Below are 16,044 nucleotides of genomic sequence, written 5' to 3'. Positions count from 1 at the left end.
GTTATTGTAGGGGATTTTAACTTTCCAAACATCGACTGGGACTGCCATAGTATTAAAGGTTTAGATGGAGAGAAATTTCTTAACTGTGTACAAGAATTTTTCTGATTCAGTATGTGGATGTACCTACTAGAGAAGGTGCAAAACTTGACCTACTCTTGGGGAATAAGGCAGGGCAGGTGACTGAGGTGTCAGTGGGGGAGCACTTTGGGGCCAGCGACCATAATTCTAGTCGTTTTAAAATAGTGATGGGAAAGGATAGACCAGATCTAAAAGTTGAAGTTCTAAACTGAAGAAAGGTCAATTTTGACGGTATTAGGCAAGAACTTTCGAAAGCTGATTGGAGGCAGATGTTCGCAGGTAAAGGGACAGTTGGAAAATGGGAAGCCTTCAGAAATGAGATAACAAGAATCCAGAGAAAGTATATTCCTGTCAGGGTGAAAGGGAAGGCTGGTAGGTATAGGGAATGCTGGATGACTGAAGAAATTGAGAGTTTGGTTCAGAAAAAGAAGGAAGCATATGTCAGGTATATGCTTCCTGAATCGAGTGAATCATATGTCATGTATAGACAGGATAGATCGAGTGAATCCTTAGAAGAGTATAAAGGCAGTCGGTGTATACTTAAGAGGGAAATGTGGAGGGCAAAAAGGGGACATGAGGTAGCTTTGGCAAACACAGTTTGGCAAATCCGAAGGGTTTTTACAGGTACATTAAGGACAAAAGTGTAGCTAGGAGAGAATAGGACATGTCAAAGATCAGCAAGGCAGCCTTTGTGTGAAGCCGCAGATAATGGGGAGACACTAAACGAGTATTTTGCATCAGTATTTACAGTGGAAAAGGGCATAGAAGGTATAGAATGTAGGGAAATAGGTGGTGACATCTTGAAAAATGTCCATATTGCAGAGGAGGATGTCCTGAAACGCATGAAGGTGGATGAATCCCCATAACCAAATTCCTGAAGAAGGGCTTATGCCCGAAACGTCGATTCTCCTGTTCCCTGGATGCTGCCTGACCTGCTGCGCTTTTCCAGCAACACATTTTCAGCCCAAATCAGGTATACCCTAGAACTCTATGGGAAGCTAGGGAAGTGATTGCAGGGCCTCATGCTGAGATATTTATATCATCGATAGGTGAGGTGCTGGAAGACTGGAGGATGGCTAACGTGGTGCCTCTGTTTTAGTAAGGTGGCATGGACAAACCAGGGAACTATTGGCCAGTGAACCTGACGTCGGCAATGTACAAGTGATTGGAGGGAATCCTGAGGGATAGGATGTACATGCATTTGGAAAGGCAAAGTCTGATTAGGGATAGTCAACATGGCTTTGTGCGTGGGAAATCATGTGTCACAAACTTGATTGAGTTTTTTGAAGAAGTAACAAAGAGGATTGATGAGGGCAGAGCGATAGATGCGATCTATATGGACTTTACTAAGGCGTTCGTCAAGGTTCTCCATGGGAGACTGGTGAGCAAGGTTAGATCTCACGATATTCAGGGAGAACTAGCCATTTCGACACAGAACTGGCTCAAAGGCAAAAGACAGAGGGTGGTGGTGGTGGAGGGCTGCTTTTCAGACTGGAGGCCTGTGAGCAGTGGAGTGCCACAAGGAATAGTGCTGCGTCCACTATTTTTTACCATTTACATAAATGATTTGGATGTGAGCAAAGAGATATATTTAGTAAGTTTGCCGATGACACCAAAATTGGAGCTGCAGTGGACAACAAAGAAGTTTACCTCAGATTACAACAGGATCTTGACCAGATGGGCCATTGGGCTGAGAAGTGGCAGGTGGAGTTTAATTCAGACAAATGCAAGGTGCTGTAGTTTGGGAATGCAAATCTTAGCAGGACTCGTACATTTAATGGCAAGGTCCTAGGGAGTGTTGCTGAACAAAGAGACCTTGGAGTACAGGTTCATAGCTCCTTGAAAGTGGAGTCGCAGGCAGATAAGATAGTGAAGAAGGCATTTAGTATGCTTCCCTTTATCGGTCAGAGTATTGAGTGCAGGGGTTGGGAGGTCATGTCGCAGCTGTATAGGACATTAGCTAGACCACTGTTGGAATATTGCATGCAATTCTGATCTCCTTCCTTTCAGAAAGATGTTGTGAAACTTGAAAGGGTTCAGAAAAGATTTACAATGATGTTGCCAGGGTTGGAGGATTTGAACTATAGCGAGAGGCTGAACAGGGTGGGTATGTTTTCCCTGGATGGTCGGAGGCTGAGGGGTGATCTTATAGAGGTTTACAAAATTATTTGGGGCATGGATAGGATAAATAGACAAAGTCTTTTTCCTGGTGTCGGGGAGTCCAGAACTAGAGGGCATAGGTTTAGGGTGAAAGGGGAAAGATATAAAAGGGATCTAAGGGCCAACTTTCTAACACAGCGGGTGGTGCATATTTGGAATGAGATGCCAAAGGAAGTGGTGGAGGCTGGTTAATTGCAACATGTAAAAGGTATTTGGATGGCTATATGAATAGAACATGTTTGGAGGGATATGGGCCGCGGGCTGGCAGTTGGAACTAGATTGGGTTGGGATATTTGGTCAGCATGGATGGGTTGGACGAATGAGTCTGTTTCCATGCTATACATATCTATGACTCTGTGACTATCAGTCCTTGGAATGTAGCGGGTGCATTCTTCATTCCAAACAACATCACTTTAAACACATATAGCCCATTTGAGTTACAAATGCAGAAATTTCTTTCATCAATGCTGATAAATGTACCTGCCAGTAACCACGCATTAAGTCCAACTTGGTGATGTAACTAGCTTCTCCGACTTTCTCGACACAGTCCTCTAATCCAGGAAATGTATATGAGTCCAATTTTCCAATAATCTATGCACAATTGTTGAGTCCCATCCGGTTTGGGATCAAAGACAATCGGTGAACTCCACTCACTCTGGCTTTGTTCGATAATGTCCTCATCTGGAATTGTCTGGCTTTGAACGGATTAAACCGATAGGGGTATTGTATTATCAGATTGGTTTTCCCTACGTCGACATCATGTTCGTTAGAACTGGTCCTCTGCATCTGATTCTGACACATGTCCTTGCAGTAGCAAATCTTTCAACTACGTTCTATGCTCCTGAAACAGATAGCTTATAACCTATCACACTCCTCAAGGACTACTTCACTTTTTTTTAATCAATTTTGTGGCATATTAAAATTGATATCACCTGGATTTGATTCCTGACTCTATGGGGAAGTAACTCTCACCTTTTTCTCCAGTTCTTTCTCTCTCGCTTACTACGGTTTTGTTGGTACACGTGACATGCCCCTACCTTCTTTTGCAGGCATCTTTTAATTAATATTTATCTGACTCAACTTTTTCTCAATTTGAAAGGGACCATTATACCTGGCTTTGAAAGGATCTCCTATCACTGGTGACAATTCTAACACGTTATCCCCTTGGGAAAGCGTCAGAATCTCAGCGCTTTTATCTGCTACCTGATTCATTCTATATTTTTGCCCTCTTTAGGTGTTATTTACCTAAATCACCTACTCGATTTAGTCTTTCCATCACCTCTGGTATATAATCTAATTGTGAGATCTCCGACTTCAGTCCAGTCAATTTTCCTTTAATTAATTTCAAAGGGCCTCTCACTTCATGCCAAAATATTAACTCAAATGGAGTGAACTGATTAGATAGGTTTGAGGCATCCCTCATGGCAAACAATACGAATGGGATACATTTATCCCAATCATTTGTGACAGAATGCTCGCAACATGATCTTCAAGGTGTGATGCCACTTTTCTAAAGCTCCCTGGGATTCACGATGATACAAACTGGATCCAAAGTGCGATATACCCAAGCTATCCATAACCTCCTTAAACAGCTGAGTAGTAAAATTTGACCCTTGGTCCGAATGAATCTCTCTAGGTAGCCCATACTGTATGAAAAAAGCTGCTAACACCTCTACGACCCTTTTGCCCTGTGTCTATTTCAGATTGTTAAGGCATAAGGATATTGCTTAACTGGAACTGCATTCCAATTATGACATCATGTGTAATCAGTTTCATACCATCTTATCTCTATATAGATCTCAACGTGATTTTATTAACTCTTTCGGATCAATAATGTATGCTAATGTTTGAGAACTTATTGATTGTACATCTTACTTTGAGTAATGCCAAATTCAGAATCATCAGCCTTTGCCTTCTTCACCCTGGAATGTAACCAACACCAAATTCTCAATTTGCTTTCCTTCGCTCTCAATTAAAATACCGTCTGAGAATAATCACATGACATTTTGTGAGTGCTCCTTCCATTTCAATTTTCTTTCGATTCGATAATATCACTAAACCTTGCGATAAAAAAGTTGACCTACCACCAGGAATTATGCCAGCACTTTATTTCCTCTGGTGAATTTATGAATATCTAATCTCTTACCTACTGCCTGTTTTATCACATGCTGTGCTAATTTTAATTGCCGTCTCATCAATGCGCCTGTTCTATTTTCTCTCTCTAAAATTTGACATACTGTCCAAATATATAGTCTCTGAAATTTGACTCACCAATTTCTCCTCAATTAGTTTATGTAGTCCTCTCCACCTCATTCACAAAAGCTAATTCAAATGGATCGAATTTAGTTTATTGATGTAGGTGCACCCCAATTACAAAAGTTGCATATGTACTTCCTGTAACGAAATTTTCTGTATAGTCTTGACTGTAAATACTCAACATGACCACTCAAGTTTGATGCCACTGTTCTGGTGCTTCCTGACGTTCTTAGATGTTCCAGTTCGGTTTTGTACTGCTTTGTTCCTAAGATGTCCATACCTTAATTGAATGACGTTGATGTAAAACCTGGCTCTTGATCTGATTGTCTCTCTTTTGCCCAAAACGTCGATTTCGAAGCTTTTCGGATGCCGACTGAATTGCTGTGCTCTTCCAGCACAACTGATCCAGAATCTGGTTTCCAGCATCTGCAGTCATTGTTTTTACCTCTCTGTGGGTAGTCTCTATCAATTAAAGTTTTAAGCAATTCTTCTACAATCCTTTTAGTCATGATATAATGGGATGTCATGGTCTCAGAAAATCAAGGAATCACAACCAGTATAGCCAACAAATACTGATGCTCATACTTTGCTTTAGGGTGACATCCTAAACAATCAAATAGGACTTTTGTAAAATGCTCATCTAATGTTGGAATGAATATTAAGCGTATGCATTTTATCAGCAAATATCAAGTGTAGATTTCCACTTACAATCGGAACAATCATGAAATCAGCGAGTCGTAAGTTCATGGAATGCCCTGCCAGTAGCAGTGGTGGACTCTCCCTCTTTATGGGCATTTAAGCGGGCATTGGATAGGTATATGGAGGATAGTGGGTTAGTATAGGTTAGGTGGGCTTGGATCGGCGCAACATCGAGGGCCAAAGGGCCTGTACTGCGCTGTATTCTTCTATGTTCTATGTTCTATGAAATGATTAAATAAAACAAGAGGCTTGGGGCGGGGGGTGGGGGGGGGGGGGGGGGGGGGGTTTGTTGAAAAACTTACTGCGCTGGTTCTTAAACTGAAATTTCCCTGAATTACAGTGACAACTAAACATGCATTTTGCATACTTCATTTCCCATGAACATCTACAATTTATGTGCTGGGTTGAGCACTACAGTGAAATTAGTGTGGGAATGACTTCTGAATTACTCTGAGCAGGAAACAGACAATGAAACAAATCCCTCATATTTTCTCAGCATCTTTTACAGACCACCTATATATGAATTCAGGTTACCCTTCTCCCTCTGACATCCAGGAACCATCATATCTCTGAAAATTCCTGAAATCCCGAGAAACTTCTTTTGCTTTCTTATTTTCTCTAAGGTTCTTGTCTCTCCAACTGGACGCTGCATTTTATAATAAATACCTCAGTGCGTCCAAGCTGTATTCAGTACTTTATTTTCTGAAGTACTTTAATTTTGATTCAACTGATAATCTCAGTGCAGTCTTTAACTGCTCCACACGAAGTCATCCCATATATAATTACGTTTGTGTAACAAACTTAAATGAAGAACATATCTGCAATTTCAGCTAATATGAATAAATCATTATTAAAATTTTCAAAGATACTTCTACAAGTATTGGAATTTAAGAAGGATCTGGCATGTGCAAACCACAACAATGTGCAAATCCTGGATGTTATGAAGAGTAAAATCATACATTTTCTTCGACTCTCCATGTCTGAGTCACTACGATTCTTTCTCTTTCCCTTTTCCATCAGACCTTTGCGGACTCCATTGATAACCAATCTGTACCTAACTGGCAGAGCATTAAGAAACAACATTAAAGCATATTGGAGGCATAGAGTTATTATCTTATCAAAAACTCGAAGGGCCATCCTTGCAGGATCTGATTAGTCGCTTTGTTTTTCGTTACAAAATCAGGAGATGTTACGAATTAGCCCCAAATTGCAAATATAAAGTAGAAATTGTTATCTTTTAAAGAGATCACCTTGCAAGTTGTTGGCAAAACCAAAGTACCGGTTTCCTGAGCACAATTTTAGTTTTGAGCTTCTGACAACAATTGCCACAAATTGATCAAAGAAAAAAGCTACAGTGAACAGGACACCGATTACATGACAGCCAGAATGACTTGCAGAAAATATGCTTTGAAATAATGATAAGTTATCTGTAATAATACAATCAAATCAATAATTCAATACGTGATTGACATGCTACCAAATTATGAGTTGAGCACGTAGACAGGCCACATGTTGCCCGACAGTGGACTGCAGTTGCCAGTAAGTTAATTGCAAGAGAAACTATGTAAAGGATTTAGCACATTTTTGCTGTTAAAAGAAAATCATGATTTGGTTGTACGTGTTTGAGCCGGATGATAAATATTATTTTTAAATGTTTATGGTGTTCGGGGATGCAGGAATGGAGAATCACAAATGAATTGATATATTTGATCAACCATTATTAAACCCAATGGCCAGGCAGGTTCAGTGGTTTTACGTATTTCTATGAATCACTACATTGCGTTACTAATTCAAAACAAAGTCAAATATACCAAAGTGCAGGGGGTGGGGTGGCAGAGAAGGTGGTGTGTACAGGAAAAAGACAAAAGAATTTGTGGAGAGCCAATCTGCTCCAAGATTGCAAGGGCGCCAATTCATTGTAATTTCCATAGCTTCGTAGTTCATTTTCAATTGTGCCAGACTTAGATTTGAAGACAGTCATTGCAGATAAGTCAAGCGCAGAAGTTTGCATTTCAGAATGAAATTAGATAGTTTGAAAAACCTGAAGCAATGAATGGAAAAACAGAGTTCGAAAGAGATGACAGGGGAGACATGAGAGAAAGATATCGAGATTTTTGAGGAACAGTGCTAAGTTGGGAGATATGATTTGCATTGACGCAAGGAGATGAAGTTTGATGTGACAAAAATATTAGCATGGTTCGAGCCCGGATTTATGTCAGTACATGGGAAATGAGATGGTCATAATCGAGGGGTTTGTTAAGCAAAGTGAGAAGGAGATTCGGTTCAGGAAAAAGTGAAGACATTTTGGTCTCAATGCTTGAACTTATCCTTGTAGCATGGAGGTGGAATGGAGCCATCCCAGGAATTGGCTTCGGAATTAAGTCAGAGAATTTGTGTTAGATATTGAAGGAAAGTTAAGCCTCAAGGAAGTTAAAAAGTAGGAAGCAAAGACAGAGCTTTGAAATATGTGGAAGAGATGGAAATTGAAAGCAAAGATGATTGAATTTTCCACTCGAATTTTAAATGATAGTGCGAGAATGATCGTAACACCTCACCAATAATCTAAGTTCTTAGCCTAACATTCCTGAGTGAAGGTCCAAATATCAGGTTACATTTGGATTAATAAATATCTGGTGTGAAAAAGTGCATCCAGCATTAATGGACTGTTAGAGGTATTCATTAAGTTCACAAATTTCCTTTTGGAAATTCGTAAAGATATTGGCCTTCTAAACAATGGATACAATTACACATGTGAATGGCATACTAAATTTCATATTGCTAACGTGGTCTTTTTTTTGTCAGGTTAATAAACTTCCAACATAGTCCGTTGGACACAGAGTCTGATTAAGTAAGAGAATCAAAGGTATTCATAAACCCCTTCAAGTAAAAGTCAGGGCAACAAGACCATTAAAAATGCAAATGAAGCATAAGAGTTTATTTCGACAGGAATACACCTAGAGGTAAAATAAAAAATGAAATTCAAGCAATATAGAACTTAGTTAAATAGCACTAGGTGACAGTGGACAGCTGTAGCCTCTGCATTACAAAAATAAAGTACGTTAGTGCAGAAGATGCAAATCTTTTCATCAGATAATGCCAGAATAAAGGAATTCAATAGATCATTGATGTTTAATTAACTGTGCTGTATTTTTATTGTTTCCTGCATTCGAATTAATCCCTTTTTATATCAAAACACAATGTATTTTTTCCTGACGTAGTGATGTCTCTCTTCACTGGAAGCCCCATCAGTGGTGTCAGACGGCAAAGGTTAAAGCAGTTCACCTGCTCCTGGAGTCTCAATTATTGATGAAAACTGAACATCAACCTCAAAACAGTCACAGCATGGACAATTGTCCAAAGATTACGCTCAGTCCATAGAATTTCAGCATGTTTTGTTTGAAACTTCTAAATTTAAAACTAGATTCCACTCCGATTCATGTCTCATGCTAAACCCAATTGTACAGTGACAACTCCACCCAGAAATACCTGGTGACCTGGATTAGGTGCTCATTTCTAGGAAATGACCCACGCTAACTGCATATCCAAAGTTACATATCTTCCTAGTAATACATGCTCACTTGGCTCTTGTGTTTTCTGCAGGCAATGGCTCACATGTAATGTAACTTTCCAACAACATTTCGTCTCAGTAATATATTAACACTGTGGTTGGGTGTGTGGCTCCAGGTTATCTCCCACACTGAATTCAATTCTGCATTGACAGATGATCCCAGAAACAACTTCACTGTGACATTTCCCTGCACCAAGATCTGATTGAACATTATCATCGTTTCTGGTAATGTCTATTGGGAACTTAGCAAACCTTTGATTTGCACACAGGTCGGATTCTTGTTTTGTAGATGACGTAATTGAATAAAGTTATGATGTTGGACTTTGGGGAGTTATGTCAGCTATCTTTCCACGTAGTGGTCACCAGCATATCAGCATGAAACATTATCACTCACAGTGAAAGGGCAGAGACTAGCGAATGTATTCAAATAAATGTCTTCAATATTATCAGTCATTTCTAAAAATATCACTGACAGCAAAAAGCGAATTACTACCTTTGGATCAATGGAATACATTCTGCATGAATTGTTCAGTCCATCTCTGCTACATTTAATTTCTACACTGAAATGTGATAGGGTACATTGTTAATATCTTTCAATTATGCCTGTTGGATCACCTTTAAGATATTGAAGTTGCATCGTTCAATGCAGAACTTCATTTTCTTTCAAAGCAATGCACAAGTTTTGCCTTATTCAAAAAATTCAATTACATAACTTGTGATCAGTGATTTTTCTGTTGTGATATAATGTATTTTGAGGTCAGATTGAATCTGAAAACCTTGGAGACAACAATTTTGATCGCATTTACTGTCTAATGAAAATAGTTGTGCCATTCTCTGACGAATAATTAATTCATACATTGATGCATCCCTAGTTCACAACTTGTGCACAGTTCTCAGTCATTCATCAGTCAATTTTCAAATTTCTAAAGCTCAGTGAGTATTGCTGCATTACCCTTTGCAAAGTGGCTGTCCTATTGTAACCATACACATTCAGGCATGGGTGTTCATGGGTGGATTAAGTAAATCAACATCCTCAAACGTTCGAATTAGTACAGTCTCTCGAATTTGTACTCGTCCTCTGTTGGAGAGATCTGGGAACCCCAATCAAAACAAAACTGAAAAAAGAAAGGTCTATTCCACATTTGTTCGTCTTCTGAACTCAGTACGATTCAACTGGGACTCAAATTTAGAATACATCCTTGTCTCCACAAGCTGTTTGTGCTGTTTGGAAAGTAACAAAGATTCCACTCCAGGCAATAGAATAACAATTCGGGAAACCCAGTGGGTGTACTTTCAGTTAGAGTAACGGACTTAAACTATAAAGGAGATTCAGTAAAATTAAGATGCTACCACTATTGATCGTGTCTCTGCATGATGTCGATTGTTATCTCAGAATGTCATATTAGTTGCGAACAAAAATGGCATAGACCAGCTCAAAAACACAGATTTCCACAACTTCAATGGCTCATTTCACTTACCAGAAACATCAATCATGGCAATGACCATATTTCCCTGACAGTGTGATGTATTTCCCCTTTTATCAGTGTGAAGTGATCTGCTGCTTGGTATTGCTGGCAAACTTTTTTTCTACTGATCTCTGAAGTGAGACAGTCACAGAATCTGTAAACCTTTGTAACATCCATTGGGCTCTCAGCAGGGACATTATGGTTGCAACATTGAATAAAACGTTCTTTTTAATTGTGTTAACAACAATTGAGTGATGGAAATAATAGGCACCAGTATTGAGACTGAGTTGGAAACGAATCAAATTCCAGAGAATTCTAACACATTAACCAGCTAAATAAGGTGAACTCCGTAGATTAACAAGAATAATGTATTTATTCAACTGCAACCCATCTCTAGGTTCCATTTTGTTTCATCAATGTTTATTATCGTAGGGCACTTATTCAGGAAGTCAGTCATTTTCATGCACAAAATAAAACGTTTGTGGGGCGTGAACATCGCCTACTTGTCTATCATTTGTTGTTCATCCCTAATTACTCTGGAATAAAGTAGTTCACTAAACTATTCCAGAGACAGTTAAGAGCCAACTGCATTCCTCTGGAACTGGGTCTGCATGCAGACCAGACCTGGTGAAGAAGACAGTTTTCCTTTCTTATAGTGCACTTGCGATCCAGATTTATTTTTCTTCATGACAATCAACAATGGCTGAAGTCAGTATTGAGCTTGAAACCGTAAGCAGGTGATAACAGCTTTCACGGATTTCTGGAACAGAGTTAAAGTAAGCAATTTCTCCTGAGAATCTGCATAGGGAAAAGTTGTTATAGGAAATAAGTTAATGGCACAAATATTAATTTTTGTTTTGTCTTAGCAATGGAAGACAGAAATTCCCTACCTGAAATAAAAGGTAACATAGGTCTGTGAACAAATTTTGGTATTTAAGAATCATATACTTTTTTTTGCAAGCTACTTTAAGAATCCCCATGACATGATGGCATACATATTATGTTCTAACAGAGATCACTTTGGAGAAAGTGGAAGTTTTTCGTATATTTTCCTTGATTTCGGAGATTCTGGATAATCGATGACCCACTATTTAAAATTAGAACATGTGCCATTTGGTAGTATATGACATGAACACCGCAGTGCAATATAATATTTTATAGAATATTTCCGTGTTGCACACAGGACATTTCACAAAAATACCAAGTCAAGGGGAAAACAGACATTTACACTGCATGAAGGAAAAATATTGATTAGTGGCCTCGTGGACTGCTATTGTGCCGTTGTTAAGTAGAATGTGTCCATGGATTGTGTTGGACAGACTTTGTTTTACTTTTACAATGGATGTTGACTCTGTCTGGTTAGTGTCTTGGCCTTGAAAACTGAAGTGGCGGAGCAATTAATTGGTCCGACCAGTTTTGCTGAGTTGAAACAGGTGCTGTGCATAGAAATGTAATTTCTGCCAATAATGAGCACGTCTTATTTAAATTCAAGTAAAGTGGGTTGAACAAAATTGGCAAGTTAGATTTTACCTCAGTCGTCAGAAAAGCACTTGACTCTAAAAATGATTACATTTTAATGATTTAATTGAAAATAATAGTGTGGTGAGCAAAGTGAACATAGATTGATGAAAACGAAATTGTGTTTGAAAAGCTTTTTCTTGATATGAGGAGACAATTAGGAGAGTATTCATTGTGAAAAATATACACAATACATTGTTCATTTAAAAAAGATCAAGAAAATGCAACGCGACTTTTCAATATTTTTCAAAAGAAACACGCTGTGAATGGCCGCGACTGAGTGAGAAGCAGACCAGGAATGCAGTTGTGACAAAGCCTCACCTGGAAATTTAGATCTGAGGGAGTAATAGGAGCATTTTAGTTCTATGTTCTTGAGCTTCCATTATCTATATAGACACAAGTTTCTTCCTAGAAATAAAGGATAATAAAGAAGATGGTGCAAGAGTTTGTAGAGTCTCAGTTTATAATTTGTATGTTTGGAGCATTCCAGGGAAAATCAACATGTGACATATTAGCAACAGGCATTATATGTTGATCATTTGAATGACATTCTTTTTTTATTTTTCTTTACATAACGACTTTTAGTTGGCGTTATAATAATTCTAGTTGAAATTATAAAAACATAGCCATAGGTAGAACTAATGTGATTGCACAAAGATAAGAAACATATACCTAAATATATCATTAATAAATTATGGCACGGCATTTGATGTCTTGCAATTGTATTCTGCAGGCAAACTGCCACAAAACCATACCTGCAGGTAAATTTCCATCACTTGAGTGGATATCTTGAACTGAGTCAATGCCCTGGACGTCAAGCTACAGACACAGTAACACATCAGGGACTGGCGAAGGCACCTGGGTAATATATCGCAGAAAATGTGCCTTTTGTGCTTTGACTTTTGATTTGTTTTCTAATCACAAAGCAAGCGTATAACTGCTTCTCTGGGACTTGAGAAGGTCTAAGTTGAGTAAACTATATCGTTGCTATTTTCCAAAAGTTATATGTTCCCTGTTCTCCTTCAAACGTCATGTCTTATTTCTGGAACCTTAAGTTCTGTTTGATTTACCTTGAAGAAATGCATTATTCGCTTAAGGCCTCCATATATCTCCATAAGACTGTGTATATGTGTGTGTGTGTGCTGAAAATGTGTTGCTGGAAAAACACAGCAGGTCAGGCAGCATCCAAGGAACAGGAGAATCGACGTGTCGGGCATGAGCCCGAAACGTCGATTCTCCTGCTCCGTGGATGCTGCCTGACCTGATGTGCTTTTCCAGCAACACATTTTCAGCTCTGATCTCCAGCATCTGCAGTCCTAACTTTCTCCCCTGTGTGTGTGTTATTTCTATATGATTTCCCACATTGCGGCTTGTAGATTTCTGGGTTATTCTTGTAACATTTTTGGAACAAAGGTAACTGTTATTCACTCATGGGATGTCTTCGTCGCTGGCTGCACCAGCATTCATTTGCTGCCCTTATCTGCAGCAGAGAAGGTGGCATACTTACAGAAATGATATTTCATTTCTTCAAATCTACTTCCAAATATTCTGCATTAAAATACGACTGAAACACACAAACCATTGCTGTTTCTCTGAAAATTCAACTGGAGTCAGTAACGTCTACATAAATGATTTGCATTAGACTTTACACAACAGATGGACATGGTAATAATGAGTATTGGAAGGGTACGTTGATTTTCTAGGGCAGTTCAGAAAAAACTTTGTTGCGTTTTTGTCATGTATTAATGTAGTCATGTCTCGAAGAATCTATCCCACAATTCCGAGAAAGGCACTTGAAGTGATTGCCTGGGCCTTGTATGGAAAATTTGTGTCCTCACAGAAAAAGTCTCAGGAAAACAGAGATTAGCAGATATTGCCTTTACTCTTAAAGGAAGCAACAGGTATAATTCAGAAGAAATCAAGATTAATGACAGGTGAGCTTTATGTCAGTATTTGGGAAATTTACTGGAGAATATTCTTAGAGATAGGATGTACTCATATTTGGAAACATATATTCTTATTAGAGATAAACAGCACGGCTTTCAGCGGGGATGTTCGTGCCTCACAAACTTGATTAAGTTATTTGAAGATGTGATGAAGATAATTGATAAGGGTAAGTTGGTAAATGTTGCCTATATGCACTTTGACAAGGCCTCACTCATTGCAGATTGATACACAAGGTGAGGTCACATGTGATTTGCAGTGAGTTGGCATGACCGATGCAGAACTGGGACTTGGCCTTAGAAGACAAACAGTCACTGTTGCAACCCCTGTTGTTGCATTATATATAAATGTTTCGGAGCACATTGCAGGTGGTCTGACTATTAAGTTGCAGTAGACCCAACGGTTAGGTGAGTTGCAGATAACAAGGAGGATTGCCAGAAGATGCAGTAGTATATAGTTAGGCTGGAGACATGGACAGAGAAATGGCAGATGTATTTAATCCAGAAGAATGTGATTTGATGCATTTTTGAAGATCTAATACAGAGGGGAAGCGTACAGGAACTGCCAGAATCCTGAGGAGCATCAACATACAAGAGATCTAACCATGTAGGACCACAGTTTCCCAAAAATGACAATTCAAGATAATAAAGTGGTAAATAAGGTATCGAGCATGCCTGTTATCATCAGTCAGGTACAGATTATCAAATTGGGAAATCGGTGTATAATTGCATAGAATTTTTCTGAGGTCACATTTGGAATATTGGATGATGTTTTTTGTTGCCACACTACCAATAGGATGTGGAGGATGTGGAGAAATGACACAGATACCTTATCTGGACGTTGCCTGGTTTCGAGGGTATTAGCTGTGAGGGGAGGTTTGGCAAGCGTGTTTGGTTTCATTTGAACAGTCAGCCTCAAAGAAAGAATTATGACGGACATGGATATAATCAATCGTCGGAGTCTTATTTCCAGAGAGGAGACATCAGTAATTCGAGACATATATTTAAAATAAAAGAGAAAAATTTGAAAGACATGTAAGAGACAATTTCCTTCATGCAGCGAATGGTATATTCCTGAAATGTGCTGCTAGACGAGGTGGTGGAGGCGCATACCAATGTAAATTGCAAGTGGCATCTTGACAGATATACGCAAACGCAGGAAATAAAGTTATCCGAACAATGTAGAGGCAAAAAATTTGAAGTTTATTACGGCATCGTTTGTCGCTGCAGAGTTGGTGGACCGAACGGCCTTTTCCTGTTGTACAGTCCTTTGTTCTAGGCCAGCATACTTCCCAAAAGATCCGTTGTCAGAAGTAGGTTTGTCGCTTCCTAATATAACTGCTTTCCTCTAAATTAAGATGCATGTCCTTGAGCTTCACATCCCTCTTCACAGACATAATTCGGAAAATGCAATTTCTAATATGTACTATTGGATTCCAAAACACATTTCCACTTCATGGAGATGGAGAATTGCCAATCATACTTCTCTGTAATGAATGTTTACTGACCTGATCTAAAGGTCCTATTTTCTTGTTGCATGGTGTTTCAAAACCACAATAAATACTGGGATTACAGCTCCTCCAATACGTTCTTGTAGTCCTCTTATTCTACGCCCAGTGAAGGCAATAAGAAATTTTCGACAAATGTTGGTTCAATGCATCTGTGTGTGCTCTTTGGTAGAGCTATCCATCAGCATTTTGTTCTCATCCCATATCAATGTTGGTTTCCCATTCACATTGGTATTCTTCCAAATTGTTCTGATGAATGCAAGATGAAAATTCCTGATAATATGTATCTTTATGGAGAGCAATGGGCAAGTTATTTGTGATCCAATCAGCATTTACTTGTTGATCTAGAGAAAAAGAGTAGTCGAGACAGGCATGAAGTCAATACTGTGCAGCATGTATCAAGTTGCAGATTAATAAATTAAAATTCACTTACACACAAAGAATAATATGACAGGCTTCCTAAACCAAAACCTTGGATCAGCAGATCTTCTCGATAAACCGACCACTTCCCGAGGGCTACCGATTTTACTCAGTCACTTTCTGTTTTACTTGTTATTAGTTATCACATAATCCGAAGATCATCTTCAAATGTTCGCTTCAGGTGGTCGCAAGAAACAGGATCGGGGAAGGCCATTCGGCTCCTGAAGTCTTCTCCACGGCTCAATGAGATCACGCTAATCAGATTGTGATCCAGACTCTACTATCCTGTCAATTGCGCCTTCATCCCTCACGGTCTCTATAGTTCCACCATCTTTCAAGAATCAGATTAATTCAACTGTGAATATGTTCAATAACACATCCACCTCTGCATTCTGCGAAAGAGCATCCTAAAGTTTAACGACTTTCCA

Source organism: Chiloscyllium plagiosum, chromosome 37, assembly GCF_004010195.1.
Source record: "Chiloscyllium plagiosum isolate BGI_BamShark_2017 chromosome 37, ASM401019v2, whole genome shotgun sequence".
In the NCBI taxonomy this organism is placed as follows: Eukaryota; Metazoa; Chordata; class Chondrichthyes; order Orectolobiformes; family Hemiscylliidae; genus Chiloscyllium; species Chiloscyllium plagiosum.
This window is presented reverse-complemented; position numbering follows the sequence as displayed.